Consider the following 21,666-nt stretch of genomic DNA (forward strand, 5'->3'; position numbering starts at 1 on the left):
GTACTTTTTCCCAATGGCTGATCACTGTATTTGGGATGAATCAAGCTCTCAGAAGGCCCTCAGACAGAAGAACTGCTGTGAGCAGGAGCAAGCCAGCATTGTCGTATGTTACATTCTCAAGTGACCAATTAACTACTTTCCCTTCTTTGTTTGGGTGATTATTGAATGTTTACCCAGATGTTTTATGGCACAAGACACTGCCAGGAAAGGGCTTAAGGCTAGAGATGAGCCATTCTGAGCAGAGACAGGAGGCCGAGTGGGTTGGCTGAAGGTAGTGAGTGGTAACCTCATGACCCCTTGTGCTTAAGTGGGGGAGATGACAGAGAAAATGGCAGTTTTCTCTCTTCCTCCTGTTGACTCTTCCACTCAGCCCAGCTGTCACTGGGCTCTGGGTAGAGAAATCTGAGCTAATACAAGGTTTTTCGGAGACAACAGGTGGGTTTGTTGGGGGTAGAGGAATAAGGCTTTGAAAAGCCTTTCGAACTATAATGAAGATACTTTATCTTAATTAGTTTGGATATTGGATCTTCTCTGAGAAAACATCTAGGTTTGGAGTCATATGTTTGGACAAGGCCTCACACCACTCTTCAGTAAATGCCTAATGACCCATTCCCAAGGGTGTGCTTTAGCTTCAGTAGATGAAACAGAGAACCGTTGTTACATCTTGGGAAATTATAATGCTGTATTTGGGCTAGAGAGAACCCTTCTCTTCCTGGTTGTGCTGGGCACTATCAGGGACATGCCAGGAGTGGATGCTGTAGTGTCTTTATGAAGTCAGCTGGGGAAGAAAGGAGTGAAGAATTTTGTAAATCAAACAGTCCCTTCTCAAGCTGTTTACTGAATTCACATCATGAAACTCTCTCTCAAATTAAAAAAAGTGAAATAAAAATGGATCCCACTCCAGACTCTTATGACATATCATTTTATAAGGCTGACATCTGAGTCTCATACAGCATGTCATGCCAGAGCAGTAGAACTAGGAAAATATCTTCCAAACCTGATTATTTTGGTATTCCAGAATGTCAGATTTTTGCTGAAATTCTGACCGCGCGGCTTAGGGATTTTTTTAAAAAAAGTTGTCCAGACGTCGACGGCTAATTCTCTTTCTGATGTTAAAAACCCATCTCTTTCCACCGAAAAACCTTTCAGGGGATCGTTTGCAACAGTTTGGTACCATTTTTGAGTGAATTCCAAAACGCCAGATTTTTGCTGAAATTGTGACCGCGCGGCTTAGGGATTTTTTCAAAAAAAAGTTGTTCAGACGTCGAAGGCTAATTCTGTTTCTGATGATAAAAACGCACCTGTTTCCACCGAAAAACCTTTCAGGGGATCGTTTGCAACAGTTTGGCACCATTTTTGAGTGAATTCCAGAATGTCAGATTTTTGCTGAAATTCTGACGGTGCGGCTTAGGGAGTTTTTTTAAAAAAAGTTGTACTGACGTCGAAGGCTAATTCTGTTTCTGATGATAAAAACCCACCTGTTTCCGCCAAAAAACCTTTCAGGGAATCGTTTGCAACATTTTGGCACCATTTTTGAGTGAATTCCAAAAAGCCATATTTCGGCTGAAATTGTGACCGCGCGGCTTAGGGATTTTTTAAAAAAAAATTGTTCAGACGTCGACGGATAATTCTGTTTCTGATGATAAAAACCCACCTGTTTCCGCCAAAAAACCTTTCAGGGGATCGTTTGCAACAGTTTGGCACCATTTTTGAGTGAATTCCAGAATGTCAGATTTTTGCTGAAATTCTGACCGCGCGGCTTAGGGATTTTTTTAAAAAAAAGTTGTCCAGACGTCGACGGCTAATTCTCTTTCTGATGTTAAAAACCCATCTCTTTCCACCGAAAAACCTTTCAGGGGATCGTTTGCAACAGTTTGGTACCATTTTTGAGTGAATTCCAAAACGCCAGATTTTTGCTGAAATTGTGACCGCGCGGCTTAGGGATTTTTTCAAAAAAAAGTTGTTCAGACGTCGACGGCTAATTCTGTTTCTGATGATAAAAACCCACCTGTTTCCGCCAAAAAACCTTTCAGGGGATCGTTTGCAACAGTTTGGCACCATTTTTGAGTGAATTCCAAAACGCCAGATTTCTGCTGAAATTGTGACCGCGCGGCTTAGGGATTTTTTTTAAAAAAAAGCTGTTCAGACGTCGAGGGCTAATTCTGTTTCCAATGATAAAAACCCATCTGTTTCCTCCAAAAAACCCTTCAGGGGATCGTTTGCAACAGTTTGGCACCATTTTTGAGTGAATTCCAAAAAGCCATATTTCGGCTGAAATTGTGACCGCGCGGCTTAGGGATTTTTTTAAAAAAAATTGTTCAGACGTCGACGGATAATTCTGTTTCTGATGATAAAAACCCACCTGTTTCCGCCAAAAAACCTTTCAGGGGATCGTTTGCAACAGTTTGGCACCATTTTTGAGTGAATTCCAGAATGTCAGATTTTTGCTGAAATTCTGACCGCGCGGCTTAGGGATTTTTTTTAAAAAAAGTTGTCCAGACGTCGACGGCTAATTCTCTTTCTGATGTTAAAAACCCATCTCTTTCCACCGAAAAACCTTTCAGGGGATCGTTTGCAACAGTTTGGTACCATTTTTGAGTGAATTCCAAAACGACAGATTTTTGCTGGAAATTGTGACCGCGCGGCTTAGGGATTTTTTCAAAAAAAGTTGTTCAGACGTCGACGGCTAATTCTGTTTCTGATGATAAAAACCCACCTGTTTCCACCAAAAAACCTTTCAGGGGATCGTTTGCAACAGTTTGGCACCATTTTTGAGTGAATTCCAAAACGCCAGATTTCTGCTGAAATTGTGACCGCGCGGCTTAGGGATTTTTTTTTTAAAAAAGCTGTTCAGACATCGAGGGCTAATTCTGTTTCCAATGATAAAAACCCATCTGTTTCCTCCAAAAAACCCTTCAGGGGATCGTTTGCAACAGTTTGGCACCATTTTTGAGTGAATTCCAAAACGCCAGATTTTTGCTGAAATTGTGACCGAGCGGCTTAGGGATTTTTTTTAAAAAAAGTTGTTCAGACGTCGACGGCTAATTCTGTTTCTGATGATAAAAACCCACCTGTTTCCACCGAAAAACCTTTCAGGGGATCGTTTGCAACAGTTTGGCACGAATTTTGAGTGAATTCCAGAATGTCAGATTTTTGCTGAAATTCTGACCGCGCGGCTTAGGGATTTTTTTTAAAAAAAGTTGTTCAGACGTCGACGGCTAATTCTGTTTCTGATGATAAAAACCCACCTGTTTCCGCCAAAAAACCTTTCAGGGGATCGTTTGCAACAGTTTGACCATTTTTGAGTGAATTCCAAAACGCCAGATTTTTGCTGAAATTGTGACCGCGCGGCTTAGGGATTTTTTTTTTAAAAAAAGTTGTTCAGACGTCGACGGCTAATTCTCTTTCTGATGTTAAAAACCCATCTCTTTCCACCGAAAAACCTTTCAGGGGTTCGTTTGCAACAGTTTGGCACCATTTTTGAGTGAATTCCAAAACGCCAGATTTTTGCTGAAATTGTGACCGCGCGGCTTAGGGATTTTTTCAAAAAAAGTTTTTCAGACGTCGACGGCTAATTCTGTTTCTGATGATAAAAACCCACCTGTTTCCACCGAAAAACCTTTCAGGGGATCGTTTGCAACAGTTTGGCACCATTTTTGAGTGAATTCCAGAATGTCAGATTTTTGCTGAAATTCTGACCGCGCGGCTTAGGGATTTTTTCAAAAAAAAGTTTTTCATACATCGAGGGCTAATTCTGTTTCCAAGGATAAAAACCCATCTGTTTCCTCCAAAAAACCTTTCAGGGGATCATTTGCAACAGTTTGTCACTATTTTTGAGTGAATTCCAAAACGCCAGATTTTTGCTGAAATTGTAACCGCGCGGCTTAGGGATTTTTTTAAAAAAAGTTGTTCAGACGTCGACGGCTAATTCTGTTTCTGATGATAAAAACCCACCTGTTTCTGCCAAAAAACTTTTCAGGGGATCGTTTGCAACAGTTTGGCACCATTTTTGAGTGAATTCCAAAACGCCAGATTTTTGCTGAAATTCTGACCGCGCGGCTTAGGGAGTTTTTTTAAAAAAAGTTGTTCAGACGTCGAAGGCTAATTCTGTTTCTGATGATAAAAACCCATCTCTTTCCACCGAAAAACCTTTCAGGGGTTCGTTTGCAACAGTTTGGCACCATTTTTGAGTGAATTCCAAAACGCCAGATTTTGCTGAAATTGTGACCGCGCGGCTTAGGGATTTTTTCAAAAAAAGTTTTTCAGACGTTGACGGCTAATTCTGTTTCTGATGATAAAAACGCACCTGTTTCCACCGAAAAACCTTTCAGGGGATCGTTTGCAACAGTTTGGCACCATTTTTGAGTGAATTCCAGAATGTCAGATTTTTGCTGAAATTCTGACGGCGCGGCTTAGGGAGTTTTTTAAAAAAAAGTTGTACTGACGTCGAAGGCTAATTCTGTTTCTGATGATAAAAACCCACCTGTTTCCGCCAAAAAACCTTTCAGGGAATCGTTTGCAACATTTTGGCACCATTTTTGAGTGAATTCCAAAAAGCCATATTTCGGCTGAAATTGTGACCGCGCGGCTTAGGGATTTTTTAAAAAAAAATTGTTCAGACGTCGACGGATAATTCTGTTTCTGATGATAAAAACCCACCTGTTTCCGCCAAAAAAACCTTTCAGGGGATCGTTTGCAACAGTTTGGCACCATTTTTGAGTGAATTCCAGAATGTCAGATTTTTGCTGAAATTCTGACCGCGCGGCTTAGGGATTTTTTAAAAAAAAAGTTGTCCAGACGTCGACGGCTAATTCTCTTTCTGATGTTAAAAACCCATCTCTTTCCACCGAAAAACCTTTCAGGGGTTCGTTTGCAACAGTTTGGCACCATTTTTGAGTGAATTCCAAAACGCCAGATTTCTGCTGAAATTGTGACCGAGCGGCTTAGGGATTTTTTTTAAAAAAAGTTGTTCAGACGTCGACGGCTAATTCTGTTTCTGATGATAAAAACCCACCTGTTTCCACCGAAAAACCTTTCAGGGGATCGTTTGCAACAGTTTGGCACGAATTTTGAGTGAATTCCAGAATGTCAGATTTTTGCTGAAATTCTGACGGCGCGGCTTAGGGAGTTTTTTTAAAAAAAGTTGTACTGACGTCGAAGGCTAATTCTGTTTCTGATGATAAAAACCCACCTGTTTCCGCCAAAAAACCTTTCAGGGAATCGTTTGCAACATTTTGGCACCATTTTTGAGTGAATTCCAAAAAGCCATATTTCGGCTGAAATTGTGACCGCGCGGCTTAGGGATTTTTTAAAAAAAAATTGTTCAGACGTCGACGGATAATTCTGTTTCTGATGATAAAAACCCACCTGTTTCCGCCAAAAAACCTTTCAGGGGATCGTTTGCAACAGTTTGGCACCATTTTTGAGTGAATTCCAGAATGTCAGATTTTTGCTGAAATTCTGACCGCGCGGCTTAGGGATTTTTTTAAAAAAAAGTTGTCCAGACGTCGACGGCTAATTCTCTTTCTGATGTTAAAAACCCATCTCTTTCCACCGAAAAACCTTTCAGGGGATCGTTTGCAACAGTTTGGTACCATTTTTGAGTGAATTCCAAAACGCCAGATTTTTGCTGAAATTGTGACCGCGCGGCTTAGGGATTTTTTCAAAAAAAAGTTGTTCAGACGTCGACGGCTAATTCTGTTTCTGATGATAAAAACCCACCTGTTTCCGCCAAAAAACCTTTCAGGGGATCGTTTGCAACAGTTTGGCACCATTTTTGAGTGAATTCCAAAACGCCAGATTTCTGCTGAAATTGTGACCGCGCGGCTTAGGGATTTTTTTTAAAAAAAAGCTGTTCAGACGTCGAGGGCTAATTCTGTTTCCAATGATAAAAACCCATCTGTTTCCTCCAAAAAACCCTTCAGGGGATCGTTTGCAACAGTTTGGCACCATTTTTGAGTGAATTCCAAAAAGCCATATTTCGGCTGAAATTGTGACCGCGCGGCTTAGGGATTTTTTTAAAAAAAATTGTTCAGACGTCGACGGATAATTCTGTTTCTGATGATAAAAACCCACCTGTTTCCGCCAAAAAACCTTTCAGGGGATCGTTTGCAACAGTTTGGCACCATTTTTGAGTGAATTCCAGAATGTCAGATTTTTGCTGAAATTCTGACCGCGCGGCTTAGGGATTTTTTTAAAAAAAAGTTGTCCAGACGTCGACGGCTAATTCTCTTTCTGATGTTAAAAACCCATCTCTTTCCACCGAAAAACCTTTCAGGGGATCGTTTGCAACAGTTTGGTACCATTTTTGAGTGAATTCCAAAACGACAGATTTTTGCTGAAATTGTGACCGCGCGGCTTAGGGATTTTTTCAAAAAAAAGTTGTTCAGACGTCGACGGCTAATTCTGTTTCTGATGATAAAAACCCACCTGTTTCCGCCAAAAAACCTTTCAGGGGATCGTTTGCAACAGTTTGGCACCATTTTTGAGTGAATTCCAAAACGCCAGATTTCTGCTGAAATTGTGACCGCGCGGCTTAGGGATTTTTTTTTTAAAAAAGCTGTTCAGACATCGAGGGCTAATTCTGTTTCCAATGATAAAAACCCATCTGTTTCCTCCAAAAAACCCTTCAGGGGATCGTTTGCAACAGTTTGGCACCATTTTTGAGTGAATTCCAAAACGCCAGATTTTTGCTGAAATTGTGACCGAGCGGCTTAGGGATTTTTTTTAAAAAAAGTTGTTCAGACGTCGACGGCTAATTCTGTTTCTGATGATAAAAACCCACCTGTTTCCACCGAAAAACCTTTCAGGGGATCGTTTGCAACAGTTTGGCACGAATTTTGAGTGAATTCCAGAATGTCAGATTTTTGCTGAAATTCTGACCGCGCGGCTTAGGGATTTTTTTTAAAAAAAGTTGTTCAGACGTCGACGGCTAATTCTGTTTCTGATGATAAAAACCCACCTGTTTCCGCCAAAAAACCTTTCAGGGGATCGTTTGCAACAGTTTGACACCATTTTTGAGTGAATTCCAAAACGCCAGATTTTTGCTGAAATTGTGACCGCGCGGCTTAGGGATTTTTTTTTTAAAAAGTTGTTCAGACGTCGACGGCTAATTCACTTTCTGATGTTAAAAACCCATCTCTTTCCACCGAAAAACCTTTCAGGGGTTCGTTTGCAACAGTTTGGCACCATTTTTGAGTGAATTCCAAAACGCCAGATTTTTGCTGAAATTGTGACCGCGCGGCTTAGGGATTTTTTCAAAAAAAGTTTTTCAGACGTCGACGGCTAATTCTGTTTCTGATGATAAAAACCCACCTGTTTCCACCGAAAAACCTTTCAGGGGATCGTTTGCAACAGTTTGGCACAATTTTTGAGTGAATTCCAGAATGTCAGATTTTTGCTGAAATTCTGACCGCGCGGCTTAGGGATTTTTTCAAAAAAAAGTTTTTCATACATCGAGGGCTAATTCTGTTTCCAAGGATAAAAACCCATCTGTTTCCTCCAAAAAACCTTTCAGGGGATCATTTGCAACAGTTTGTCACTATTTTTGAGTGAATTCCAAAACGCCAGATTTTTGCTGAAATTGTAACCGCGCGGCTTAGGGATTTTTTTAAAAAAAGTTGTTCAGACGTCGACGGCTAATTCTGTTTCTGATGATAAAAACCCACCTGTTTCTGCCAAAAAACTTTTCAGGGGATCGTTTGCAACAGTTTGGCACCATTTTTGAGTGAATTCCAAAACGCCAGATTTTTGCTGAAATTCTGACCGCGCGGCTTAGGGAGTTTTTTTAAAAAAAGTTGTTCAGACGTCGAAGGCTAATTCTGTTTCTGATGATAAAAACCCATCTCTTTCCACCGAAAAACCTTTCAGGGGTTCGTTTGCAACAGTTTGGCACCATTTTTGAGTGAATTCCAAAACGCCAGATTTTTGCTGAAATTGTGACCGCGCGGCTTAGGGATTTTTTCAAAAAAAGTTTTTCAGACGTTGACGGCTAATTCTGTTTCTGATGATAAAAACGCACCTGTTTCCACCGAAAAACCTTTCAGGGGATCGTTTGCAACAGTTTGGCACCATTTTTGAGTGAATTCCAGAATGTCAGATTTTTGCTGAAATTCTGACGGCGCGGCTTAGGGAGTTTTTTAAAAAAAAGTTGTACTGACGTCGAAGGCTAATTCTGTTTCTGATGATAAAAACCCACCTGTTTCCGCCAAAAAACCTTTCAGGGAATCGTTTGCAACATTTTGGCACCATTTTTGAGTGAATTCCAAAAAGCCATATTTCGGCTGAAATTGTGACCGCGCGGCTTAGGGATTTTTTTAAAAAAAATTGTTCAGACGTCGACGGATAATTCTGTTTCTGATGATAAAAACCCACCTGTTTCCGCCAAAAAACCTTTCAGGGGATCGTTTGCAACAGTTTGGCACCATTTTTGAGTGAATTCCAAAACGCCAGATTTCTGCTGAAATACTGACCGCGCGGCTTAGGGATTTTTTTTTTAAAAAAGCTGTTCAGACATCGAGGGCTAATTCTGTTTCCAATGATAAAAACCCATCTGTTTCCTCCAAAAAACCCTTCAGGGGATCGTTTGCAACAGTTTGGCACCATTTTTGAGTGAATTCCAAAACGCCAGATTTTTGCTGAAATTGTGACCGAGCGGCTTAGGGATTTTTTTTAAAAAAAGTTGTTCAGACGTCGACGGCTAATTCTGTTTCTGATGATAAAAACCCACCTGTTTCCACCGAAAAACCTTTCAGGGGATCGTTTGCAACAGTTTGGCACGAATTTTGAGTGAATTCCAGAATGTCAGATTTTTGCTGAAATTCTGACCGCGCGGCTTAGGGATTTTTTTTAAAAAAAGTTGTTCAGACGTCGACGGCTAATTCTGTTTCTGATGATAAAAACCCACCTGTTTCCGCCAAAAAACCTTTCAGGGGATCGTTTGCAACAGTTTGGCACCATTTTTGAGTGAATTCCAAAACGCCAGATTTCTGCTGAAATTGTGACTGCGCGGCTTAGGGATTTTTTTCAAAAAAAAGTTGTTCAGACATCGAGGGCTAATTCTGTTTCCAATGATAAAAACCCATCTCTTTCCACCGATAAACCTTTCAGGGGATCGTTTGCAACAGTTTGGCACCATTTTTGAGTGAATTCCAAAACGCCAGATTTCTGCTGAAATTGTGACCGCGCGGCTTAGGGATTTTTCCAAAAAAAGTGTTTCAGACGTCAACGGCTAATTCTGTTTCTGATGATAAAAACCGACCTGTTTCCACCGAAAAACCTTTCAGGGGATCGTTTGCAACAGTTTGGCACCATTTTTGAGTGAATTCCAAAACGCCAGATTTTTGCTGAAATTCTGACCGTGCGGCTTAGGGATTTTTTCAAAAAAAAGTTGTTCAGACGTCGAGGGCTAATTCTGTTTCCAATGATAAAAACCCATCTCTTTCCACCGAAAAACCTTTCAGGGGATCGTTTGCAAAAGTTTGGCACCATTTTTCAGTGTATTCCAAAACGCCAGATTTTTGCTGAAATTGTGACCGCGCGGGTTAGGGATTTTTTTTAAAAAAAGTTGTTCAGACGTCGAGGGCTAATTCTCTTTCTGATGATAAAAACCCATCTCTTTCCACCGAAAAACCTTTCAGGGGATCGTTTGCAACAGTTTGGCACCATTTTTGAGTGAATTCCAGAATGTCAGATTTTTGCTGAAATTCTGACCGCGCGGCTTAGGGATTTTTTCAAAAAAAAGTTGTTCAGACGTCGAGGGCTAATTCTGTTTCTGATGATAAAAACCCATCTGTTTCCACCAAAAAACCTTTCAGGGGATCGTTTGCAACAGTTTGTCACCATTTTTGAGGGAATTCCAAAACGCCAGATTTTTGCTGAAATTGTGACCGCGCGGCTTAGGGATTTTTTCAAAAAAAAGTTGTTCAGACGTCGAGGGCTAATTCTGTTTCCAATGATAAAAACCCATCTCTTTCCACCGAAAAACCTTTCAGGGGATCGTTTGCAAAAGTTTGGCACCATTTTTCAGTGTATTCCAAAACGCCAGATTTTTGCTGAAATTGTGACCGCGCGGCTTAGGGATTTTTTTTAAAAAAAGTTGTTCAGACGTCGAGGGCTAATTCTCTTTCTGATGATAAAAACCCATCTCTTTCCACCGAAAAACCTTTCAGGGGATCGTTTGCAACAGTTTGGCACCATTTTTGAGTGAATTCCAGAATGTCAGATTTTTGCTGAAATTCTGACCGCGCGGCTTAGGGATTTTTTCAAAAAAAAGTTGTTCAGACGTCGAGGGCTAATTCTGTTTCTGATGATAAAAACCCATCTGTTTCCAGCAAAAAACCTTTCAGGGGATCGTTTGCAACAGTTTGTCACCATTTTTGAGGGAATTCCAAAACGCCAGATTTTTGCTGAAATTGTGACCGCGCGGCTTAGGGATTTTTTCAAAAAAAAGTTTTTCAGACGTCGAGGGCTTATTCTGTTTCCAATGATAAAAACCCATCTGTTTCCTCCAAAAAACCTTTCAGGGGATCATTTTCAACAGTTTGTCACTATTTTTTGAGTGAATTCCAAAACGCCAGATTTTTGCTGAAATTGTGACCGCGCAGCTTAGGGATTTTTTCAAAAAAAGTGTTTCAGACGTCAACGGCTAATTCTGTTTCTGATGATAAAAACCGACCTGTTTCCACCGAAAAACCTTTCAGGGGATCGTTTGCAACAGTTTGGCAGCATTTTTGAGTGAATTCCAAAACGCCAGATTTTTGCTGAAATTCTGACCGTGCGGCTTAGGGATTTTTTCAAAAAAAAGTTGTTCAGACGTCGAGGGCTAATTCTGTTTCCAATGATAAAAACCCATCTCTTTCCACCGAAAAACCTTTCAGGGGATCGTTTGCAAAAGTTTGGCACCATTTTTCAGTGTATTCCAAAACGCCAGATTTTTGCTGAAATTCTGACCGCGCGGCTTAGGGATTTTTTTAAAAAAAAGTTGTTCAGACGTCGAGGGCTAATTCTCTTTCTGATGATAAAAACCCATCTCTTTCCACCGAAAAACCTTTCAGGGGATCGTTTGCAACAGTTTGGCACCATTTTTGAGTGAATTCCAGAATGTCAGATTTTTGCTGAAATTCTGACCGCGCGGCTTAGGGATTTTTTCAAAAAAAAGTTGTTCAGACGTCGAGGGCTAATTCTGTTTCTGATGATAAAAACCCATCTGTTTCCACCAAAAAACCTTTCAGGGGATCGTTTGCAACAGTTTGTCACCATTTTTGAGGGAATTCCAAAACGCCAGATTTTTGCTGAAATTGTGACCGCGCGGCTTAGGGATTTTTTCAAAAAAAAGTTGTTCAGACGTCGAGGGCTAATTCTGTTTCCAATGATAAAAACCCATCTCTTTCCACCGAAAAACCTTTCAGGGGATCGTTTGCAAAAGTTTGGCACCATTTTTCAGTGTATTCCAAAACGCCAGATTTTTGCTGAAATTGTGACCGCGCGGCTTAGGGATTTTTTTAAAAAAAAGTTGTTCAGACGTCGAGGGCTAATTCTCTTTCTGATGATAAAAACCCATCTCTTTCCACCGAAAAACCTTTCAGGGGATCGTTTGCAACAGTTTGGCACCATTTTTGAGTGAATTCCAGAATGTCAGATTTTTGCTGAAATTCTGACCGCGCGGCTTAGGGATTTTTTCAAAAAAAAGTTGTTCAGACGTCGAGGGCTAATTCTGTTTCTGATGATAAAAACCCATCTGTTTCCACCAAAAAACCTTTCAGGGGATCGTTTGCAACAGTTTGTCACCATTTTTGAGGGAATTCCAAAACGCCAGATTTTTGCTGAAATTGTGACCGCGCGGCTTAGGGATTTTTTCAAAAAAAAGATTTTCAGACGTCGAGGGCTTATTCTGTTTCCAATGATAAAAACCCATCTGTTTCCTCCAAAAAACCTTTCAGGGGATCATTTTCAACAGTTTGTCACTATTTTTTGAGTGAATTCCAAAACGCCAGATTTTTGCTGAAATTGTGACCGCGCGGCTTAGGGATTTTTTCAAAAAAAGTGTTTCAGACTTCGACGGCTAATTCTGTTTCTGATGATAAAAACCGACCTGTTTCCACCGAAAAACCTTTCAGGGGATCGTTTGCAACAGTTTGGCAGCATTTTTGAGTGAATTCCAAAACGCCAGATTTTTGCTGAAATTGTGACCGCGCGGCTTAGGGATTTTTTCAAAAAAAAGTTTTTCAGACATCAACGGCTAATTCTGTTTCCAATGATAAAAACCCATCTGTTTCCTCCCAAAAACCTTTCAGGGGATTATTTGCAACAGTTTGTCACTATTTTTTGAGTGAATTCCAAAACGCCAGATTTTTGCTGAAATTGTGACCGCGCGGCTTAGGGATTTTTTCAAAAAAAAGTTTTTCAGACATCGAGGGCTAATTCTGTTTCCAATGATAAAAACCCATCTGTTTCCTCCAAAAAACCTTTCAGGGGATCATTTGCACCAGTTTGTCACTATTTTTTGAGTGAATTCCAAAACGCCAGATTTTTGCTGAAATTGTGACCGCGCGGCTTAGGGATTTTTTTAAAAAAAGTTGTTCAGACGTCGACGGCTAATTCTGTTTCTGATGATAAAAACCCACCTGTTTCTGCCAAAAAACCTTTCAGGGGATCGTTTGCAACAGTTTGGCACCATTTTTGAGTGAATTCCAAAACGCCAGATTTTTGCTGAAATTCTGACCTTAGGCTTAGGGATTTTTTAAAAAAAAGTTTTTCAGACATCGAGGGCTAATTCTGTTTCCAATGATAAAAACCCATCTGTTTCCTCCAAAAAACCCTTCAGGGGATCGTTTGCAACAGTTTGGCACCATTTTTGAGTGAATTCCAAAACGCCAGATTTTTGCTGAAATTGTGACCGAGCGGCTTAGGGATTTTTTTAAAAAAAAGTTGTTCAGACGTCGACGCCAGATTTTTGCTGAAATTGTAACCGCGCGGCTTAGGGATTTTTTTAAAAAAAGTTGTTCTGACGTCGACGGCTAATTCTGTTTATGATGATAAAAACCCACCTGTTTCCGCCAAAAAACCTTTCAGGAAATCGTTTGCAACAGTTTGGCACCATTTTTGAGTGAATTCCAGAATGCCAGATTTTTGCTGAAATTGTGACCGCGCGGCTTAGGGATTTTTTTTTTAAAAAAGTTGTTCAGACGTCGACTGCTAATTCTCTTTCTGATGTTAAAAACCCATCTCTTTCCACCGAAAAACCTTTCAGGGGTTCGTTTGCAACAGTTTGGCACCATTTTTGAGTGAATTCCAGAATGTCAGATTTTTGCTGAAATTCTGACCGCGCGGCTTAGGGAGTTTTTTTAAAAAAAGTTGTTCTGACGTCGAAGGCTAATTCTGTTTCTGATGATAAAAACCCACCTGTTTCCGCCAAAAAACCTTTCAGGGGATCGTTTGCAACAGTTTGGCACCATTTTTGAGTGAATTCCAAAACGCCAGATTTCGGCTGAAATTGTGACCGGCGGCTTAGGGATTTTTTCAAAAAAAGTTGTTCAGACGTCGACGGCTAATTCTGTTTCTGATGATAAAAACCCACCTGTTTCCGCCAAAAAATCTTTCAGGGGATCGTTTGCAACAGTTTGGCACCATTTTTGAGTGAATTCCAAAACGCCAGATTTTTGCTGAAATTGTGACCGCGCGGCTTAGGGATTTTTTTTTAAAAAAAAGTTGTTCAGACGTCGACGGCTAATTCTCTTTCTGATGTTAAAAACCCATCTCTTTCCACCGAAAAACCTTTCAGGGGTTCGTTTGCAACAGTTTGGCACCATTTTTGAGTGAATTCCAAAACGCCAGATTTTTGCTGAAATTGTGACCGCGCGGCTTAGGGATTTTTTCAAAAAAAGTTTTTCAGACGTCGACGGCTAATTCTGTTTCTGATGATAAAAACCCACCTGTTTCCACCGAAAAACCTTTCAGGGGATCGTTTGCAACAGTTTGGCACCATTTTTGAGTGAATTCCAGAATGTCAGATTTTTGCTGAAATTCTGACCGCGCGGCTTAGGGATTTTTTCAAAAAAAAGTTTTTCATACATCGAGGGCTAATTCTGTTTCCAATGATAAAAACCCATCTGTTTCCTCCAAAAAACCTTTCAGGGGATCATTTGCAACAGTTTGTCACTATTTTTGAGTGAATTCCAAAACGCCAGATTTTTGCTGAAATTGTAACCGCGCGGCTTAGGGATATTTTAAAAAAAAGTTGTTCAGACGTCGACGGCTAATTCTGTTTCTGATGATAAAAACCCACCTGTTTCTGCCAAAAAACTTTTCAGGGGATCGTTTGCAACAGTTTGGCACCATTTTTGAGTGAATTGCAGAACGCCAGATTTTTGCTGAAATTCTGACCGCGCGGCTTAGGGATTTTTTTCCAAAAAAAGTTGTTCAGACGTCGACGGCTAATTCTGTTTCTGATGATAAAAACCCACCTGTTTCTGCCAAAAAACTTTTCAGGGGATCGTTTGCAACAGTTTGGCACCATTTTTGAGTGAATTCCAGAATGTCAGATTTTTGCTGAAATTCTGACGGCGCGGCTTAGGGAGTTTTTTAAAAAAAAGTTGTACTGACGTCGAAGGCTAATTCTGTTTCTGATGATAAAAACCCACCTGTTTCCGCCAAAAAACCTTTCAGGGAATCGTTTGCAACAGTTTGGCACCATTTTTGAGTGAATTCCAAAAAGCCATATTTCGGCTGAAATTGTGACCGCGCGGCTTAGGGATTTTTTTAAAAAAAATTGTTCAGACGTCGACGGATGATTCTGTTTCTGATGATAAAAACCCACCTGTTTCCGCCAAAAAACCTTTCAGGGGATCGTTTGCAACAGTTTGGCACCATTTTTGAGTGAATTCCAGAATGTCAGATTTTTGCTGAAATTCTGACCGCGCGGCTTAGGGATTTTTTTAAAAAAAAAGTTGTCCAGACGTCGACGGCTAATTCTCTTTCTGATGTTAAAAACCCATCTCTTTCCACCGAAAAACCTTTCAGGGGATCGTTTGCAACAGTTTGGTACCATTTTTGAGTGAATTCCAAAACGCCAGATTTTTGCTGAAATTGTGACCGCGCGGCTTAGGGATTTTTTCAAAAAAAAGTTGTTCAGACGTCAACGGCTAATTCTGTTTCCAATGATAAAAACCCATCTGTTTCCTCCAAAAAACCCTTCAGGGGATCGTTTGCAACAGTTTGGCACCATTTTTGAGTGAATTCCAAAAAGCCATATTTCGGCTGAAATTGTGACCGCGCGACTTAGGGATTTTTTTAAAAAAAATTGTTCAGACGTCGACGGATAATTCTGTTTCTGATGATAAAAACCCACCTGTTTCCGCCAAAAAACCTTTCAGGGGATCGTTTGCAACAGTTTGGCACCATTTTTGAGTGAATTCCAGAATGTCAGATTTTTGCTGAAATTCTGACCGCGCGGCTTAGGGATTTTTTTTTAAAAAAGTTGTCCAGACGTTGACGGCTAATTCTCTTTCTGATGTTAAAAACCCATCTCTTTATACCGAAAAACCTTTCAGGGGATCGTTTGCAACAGTTTGGTACCATTTTTGAGTGAATTCCAAAACGCCAGATTTTTGCTGAAATTGTGACCGCGTGGCTTAGGGATTTTTTTAAGAAAAAGTTGTTCAGACGTCGACGGCTAATTCTGTTTCTGATGATAAAAACCCACCTGTTTCCGCCAAAAAACCTTTCAGGGGATCGTTTGCAACAGTTTGGCACCATTTTTGAGTGAATTCAAAAACGCCAGATTTTTGCTGAAATTGTGACCGCGCGGCTTAGGGATTTTTTTTTTAAAAAAGCTGTTCAGACATCGAGGGCTAATTCTGTTTCCAATGATAAAAACCCATCTGTTTCCTCCAAAAAACCCTTCAGGGGATCGTTTGCAACAGTTTGGCACCATTTTTGAGTGAATTCCAAAACGCCAGATTTTTGCTGAAATTGTGACCGAGCGGCTTAGGGATTTTTTTTAAAAAAAGTTGTTCAGACGTCGACGGCTAATTCTGTTTCTGATGATAAAAACCCACCTGTTTCCACCGAAAAACCTTTCAGGGGATCGTTTGCAACAGTTTGGCACGAATTTTGAGTGAATTCCAGAATGTCAGATTTTTGCTGAAATTCTGACCGCGCGGCTTAGGGATTTTTTTAAAAAAAAGTTGTTCAGACGTCGACGGCTAATTCTGTTTCTGATGATAAAAACCCACCTGTTTCCGCCAAAAAACCTTTCAGGGGATCGTTTGCAAAAGTTTGGCAACATTTTTGAGTGAATTCCAAAACGCCAGATTTTTGCTGAAATTGTGACCGCGCGGCTTAGGGATTTTTTTTAAAAAAAGTTGTTCAGACGTCGACGGCTTATTCTCTTTCTGATGATAAAAACCCACCTGTTTCCACCGAAAAACCTTTCAGGGGATCGTTTGCAACAGTTTGGCACCATTTTTGAGTGAATTCCAGAATGTCAGATTTTTGCTGAAATTCTGACCGCGCGGCTTAGGGATTTTTTTAAAAAAAAGTTGTTCAGACGTCGACGGCTTATTCTCTTTCTGATGATAAAAACCCACCTGTTTCCACCGAAAAACCTTTCAGGGGATCGTTTGCAACAGTTTGGCACCATTTTTGAGTGAATTCCAGAATGTCAGATTTTTGCTGAAATTCTGACCGCACGGCTTAGGGATTTTTTCAAAAAAAAGTTGTTCAGACGTCGAGGGCTAATTCTGTTTCTGATGATAAAAACCCATCTGTTTCCACCAAAAAACCTTTCAGGGGATCGTTTGCAACAGTTTGTCACCATTTTTGAGTGAATTCCAAAACGCCAGATTTTTGCTGAAATTCTGACCGTGCGGCTTAGGGATTTTTTCAAAAAAAAGTTGTTCAGACGTCGAGGGCTAATTCTGTTTCCAATGATAAAAACCCATCTCTTTCCACCGAAAAACCTTTCAGGGGATCGTTTGCAAAAGTTTGGCACCATTTTTCAGTGTATTCCAAAACGCCAGATTTTTGCTGAAATTGTGACCGCGCGGCTTAGGGATTTTTTTAAAAAAAAGTTGTTCAGACGTCGAGGGCTAATTCTCTTTCTGATGATAAAAACCCATCTCTTTCCACCGAAAAACCTTTCAGGGGATCGTTTGCAACAGTTTGGCACCATTTTTGAGTGAATTCCAGAATGTCAGATTTTTGCTGAAATTCTGACCGCGCGGCTTAGGGATTTTTTCAAAAAAAAGTTGTTCAGACGTCGAGGGCTAATTCTGTTTCTGATGATAAAAACCCATCTGTTTCCACCAAAAAACCTTTCAGGGGATCGTTTGCAACAGTTTGTCACCATTTTTGAGGGAATTCCAAAACGCCAGATTTTTGCTGAAATTGTGACCGCGCGGCTTAGGGATTTTTTCAAAAAAAAGTTGTTCAGACGTCGAGGGCTAATTCTGTTTCCAATGATAAAAACCCATCTCTTTCCACCGAAAAACCTTTCAGGGGATCGTTTGCAAAAGTTTGGCACCATTTTTCAGTGTATTCCAAAACGCCAGATTTTTGCTGAAATTGTGACCGCGCGGCTTAGGGATTTTTTTAAAAAAAAGTTGTTCAGACGTCGAGGGCTAATTCTCTTTCTGATGATAAAAACCCATCTCTTTCCACCGAAAAACCTTTCAGGGGATCGTTTGCAACAGTTTGGCACCATTTTTGAGTGAATTCCAGAATGTCAGATTTTTGCTGAAATTCTGACCGCGCGGCTTAGGGATTTTTTCAAAAAAAAGTTGTTCAGACGTCGAGGGCTAATTCTGTTTCTGATGATAAAAACCCATCTGTTTCCACCAAAAAACCTTTCAGGGGATCGTTTGCAACAGTTTGGCAGCATTTTTGAGTGAATTCCAAAACGCCAGATTTTTGCTGAAATTGTGACCGCGCGGCTTAGGGATTTTTTCAAAAAAAAGTTTTTCAGACATCAACGGCTAATTCTGTTTCCAATGATAAAAACCCATCTGTTTCCTCCCAAAAACCTTTCAGGGGATTATTTGCAACAGTTTGTCACTATTTTTTGAGTGAATTCCAAAACGCCAGATTTTTGCTGAAATTGTGACCGCGCGGCTTAGGGATTTTTTCAAAAAAAAGTTTTTCAGACATCGAGGGCTAATTCTGTTTCCAATGATAAAAACCCATCTGTTTCCTCCAAAAAACCTTTCAGGGGATCATTTGCACCAGTTTGTCACTATTTTTTGAGTGAATTCCAAAACGCCAGATTTTTGCTGAAATTGTGACCGCGCGGCTTAGGGATTTTTTTAAAAAAAGTTGTTCAGACGTCGACGGCTAATTCTGTTTCTGATGATAAAAACCCACCTGTTTCTGCCAAAAAACCTTTCAGGGGATCGTTTGCAACAGTTTGGCACCATTTTTGAGTGAATTCCAAAACGCCAGATTTTTGCTGAAATTCTGACCTTAGGCTTAGGGATTTTTTAAAAAAAAGTTTTTCAGACATCGAGGGCTAATTCTGTTTCCAATGATAAAAACCCATCTGTTTCCTCCAAAAAACCCTTCAGGGGATCGTTTGCAACAGTTTGGCACCATTTTTGAGTGAATTCCAAAACGCCAGATTTTTGCTGAAATTGTGACCGAGCGGCTTAGGGATTTTTTTTAAAAAAAGTTGTTCAGACGTCGACGCCAGATTTTTGCTGAAATTGTAACCGCGCGGCTTAGGGATTTTTTTAAAAAAAGTTGTTCTGACGTCGACGGCTAATTCTGTTTATGATGATAAAAACCCACCTGTTTCCGCCAAAAAACCTTTCAGGAAATCGTTTGCAACAGTTTGGCACCATTTTTGAGTGAATTCCAGAATGCCAGATTTTTGCTGAAATTGTGACCGCGCGGCTTAGGGATTTTTTTTTTAAAAAAGTTGTTCAGACGTCGACGGCTAATTCTCTTTCTGATGTTAAAAACCCATCTCTTTCCACCGAAAAACCTTTCAGGGGTTCGTTTGCAACAGTTTGGCACCATTTTTGAGTGAATTCCAGAATGTCAGATTTTTGCTGAAATTCTGACCGCGCGGCTTAGGGAGTTTTTTTAAAAAAAGTTGTTCTGACGTCGAAGGCTAATTCTGTTTCTGATGATAAAAACCCACCTGTTTCCGCCAAAAAACCTTTCAGGGGATCGTTTGCAACAGTTTGGCACCATTTTTGAGTGAATTCCAAAACGCCAGATTTCGGCTGAAATTGTGACCGGCGGCTTAGGGATTTTTTCAAAAAAAGTTGTTCAGACGTCGACGGCTAATTCTGTTTCTGATGATAAAAACCCACCTGTTTCCGCCAAAAAATCTTTCAGGGGATCGTTTGCAACAGTTTGGCACCATTTTTGAGTGAATTCCAAAACGCCAGATTTTTGCTGAAATTGTGACCGCGCGGCTTAGGGATTTTTTTTTAAAAAAAAGTTGTTCAGACGTCGACGGCTAATTCTCTTTCTGATGTTAAAAACCCATCTCTTTCCACCGAAAAACCTTTCAGGGGTTCGTTTGCAACAGTTTGGCACCATTTTTGAGTGAATTCCAAAACGCCAGATTTTTGCTGAAATTGTGACCGCGCGGCTTAGGGATTTTTTCAAAAAAAGTTTTTCAGACGTCGACGGCTAATTCTGTTTCTGATGATAAAAACCCACCTGTTTCCACCGAAAAACCTTTCAGGGGATCGTTTGCAACAGTTTGGCACCATTTTTGAGTGAATTCCAGAATGTCAGATTTTTGCTGAAATTCTGACCGCGCGGCTTAGGGATTTTTTCAAAAAAAAGTTTTTCATACATCGAGGGCTAATTCTGTTTCCAATGATAAAAACCCATCTGTTTCCTCCAAAAAACCTTTCAGGGGATCATTTGCAACAGTTTGTCACTATTTTTGAGTGAATTCCAAAACGCCAGATTTTTGCTGAAATTGTAACCGCGCGGCTTAGGGATATTTTAAAAAAAAGTTGTTCAGACGTCGACGGCTAATTCTGTTTCTGATGATAAAAACCCACCTGTTTCTGCCAAAAAACTTTTCAGGGGATCGTTTGCAACAGTTTGGCACCATTTTTGAGTGAATTGCAGAACGCCAGATTTTTGCTGAAATTCTGACCGCGCGGCTTAGGGATTTTTTTCCAAAAAAAGTTGTTCAGATGTCGAGGGCTAATTCTGTTTCCGATGATAAAAACCCATCTCTTTCCACCGAAAAACCTTTCACGGGTTCGTTTGCAACAGTTTGGCACCATTTTTGAGTGAATTGCAGAACGCCAGATTTTTGCTGAAATTCTGACCGCGCGGCTTAGGGAGTTTTTTCAAAAAAAGTTTTTCAGACGTTGACGGCTAATTCTGTTTCTGATGATAAAAACGCACCTGTTTCCACCGAAAAACCTTTCAGGGGATCGTTTGCAACAGTTTGGCACCATTTTTGAGTGAATTCCAGAATGTCAGATTTTTGCTGAAATTCTGACGGCGCGGCTTAGGGAGTTTTTTAAAAAAAAGTTGTACTGACGTCGAAGGCTAATTCTGTTTCTGATGATAAAAACCCACCTGTTTCCGCCAAAAAACCTTTCAGGGAATCGTTTGCAACAGTTTGGCACCATTTTTGAGTGAATTCCAAAAAGCCATATTTCGGCTGAAATTGTGACCGCGCGGCTTAGGGATTTTTTTTAAAAAAATTGTTCAGACGTCGACGGATGATTCTGTTTCTGATGATAAAAACCCACCTGTTTCCGCCAAAAAACCTTTCAGGGGATCGTTTGCAACAGTTTGGCACCATTTTTGAGTGAATTCCAGAATGTCAGATTTTTGCTGAAATTCTGACCGCGCGGCTTAGGGATTTTTTTTAAAAAAAAGTTGTCCAGACGTCGACGGCTAATTCTCTTTCTGATGTTAAAAACCCATCTCTTTCCACCGAAAAACCTTTCAGGGGATCGTTTGCAACAGTTTGGTACCATTTTTGAGTGAATTCCAAAACGCCAGATTTTTGCTGAAATTGTGACCGCGCGGCTTAGGGATTTTTTCAAAAAAAAGTTGTTCAGACGTCAACGGCTAATTCTGTTTCCAATGATAAAAACCCATCTGTTTCCTCCAAAAAACCCTTCAGGGGATCGTTTGCAACAGTTTGGCACCATTTTTGAGTGAATTCCAAAAAGCCATATTTCGGCTGAAATTGTGACCGCGCGACTTAGGGATTTTTTTAAAAAAAATTGTTCAGACGTCGACGGATAATTCTGTTTCTGATGATAAAAACCCACCTGTTTCCGCCAAAAAACCTTTCAGGGGATCGTTTGCAACAGTTTGGCACCATTTTTGAGTGAATTCCAGAATGTCAGATTTTTGCTGAAATTCTGACCGCGCGGCTTAGGGATTTTTTTTAAAAAAAGTTGTCCAGACGTTGACGGCTAATTCTCTTTCTGATGTTAAAAACCCATCTCTTTATACCGAAAAACCTTTCAGGGGATCGTTTGCAACAGTTTGGTACCATTTTTGAGTGAATTCCAAAACGCCAGATTTTTGCTGAAATTGTGACCGCGCGGCTTAGGGATTTTTTTAAGAAAAAGTTGTTCAGACGTCGACGGCTAATTCTGTTTCTGATGATAAAAACCCACCTGTTTCCGCCAAAAAACCTTTCAGGGGATCGTTTGCAACAGTTTGGCACCATTT

The sequence above is a fragment of the Podarcis tiliguerta genome (assembly GCF_965153285.1).
Source record: "Podarcis tiliguerta genome assembly, chromosome: 6".
Taxonomy (NCBI): Eukaryota; Metazoa; Chordata; class Lepidosauria; order Squamata; family Lacertidae; genus Podarcis; species Podarcis tiliguerta.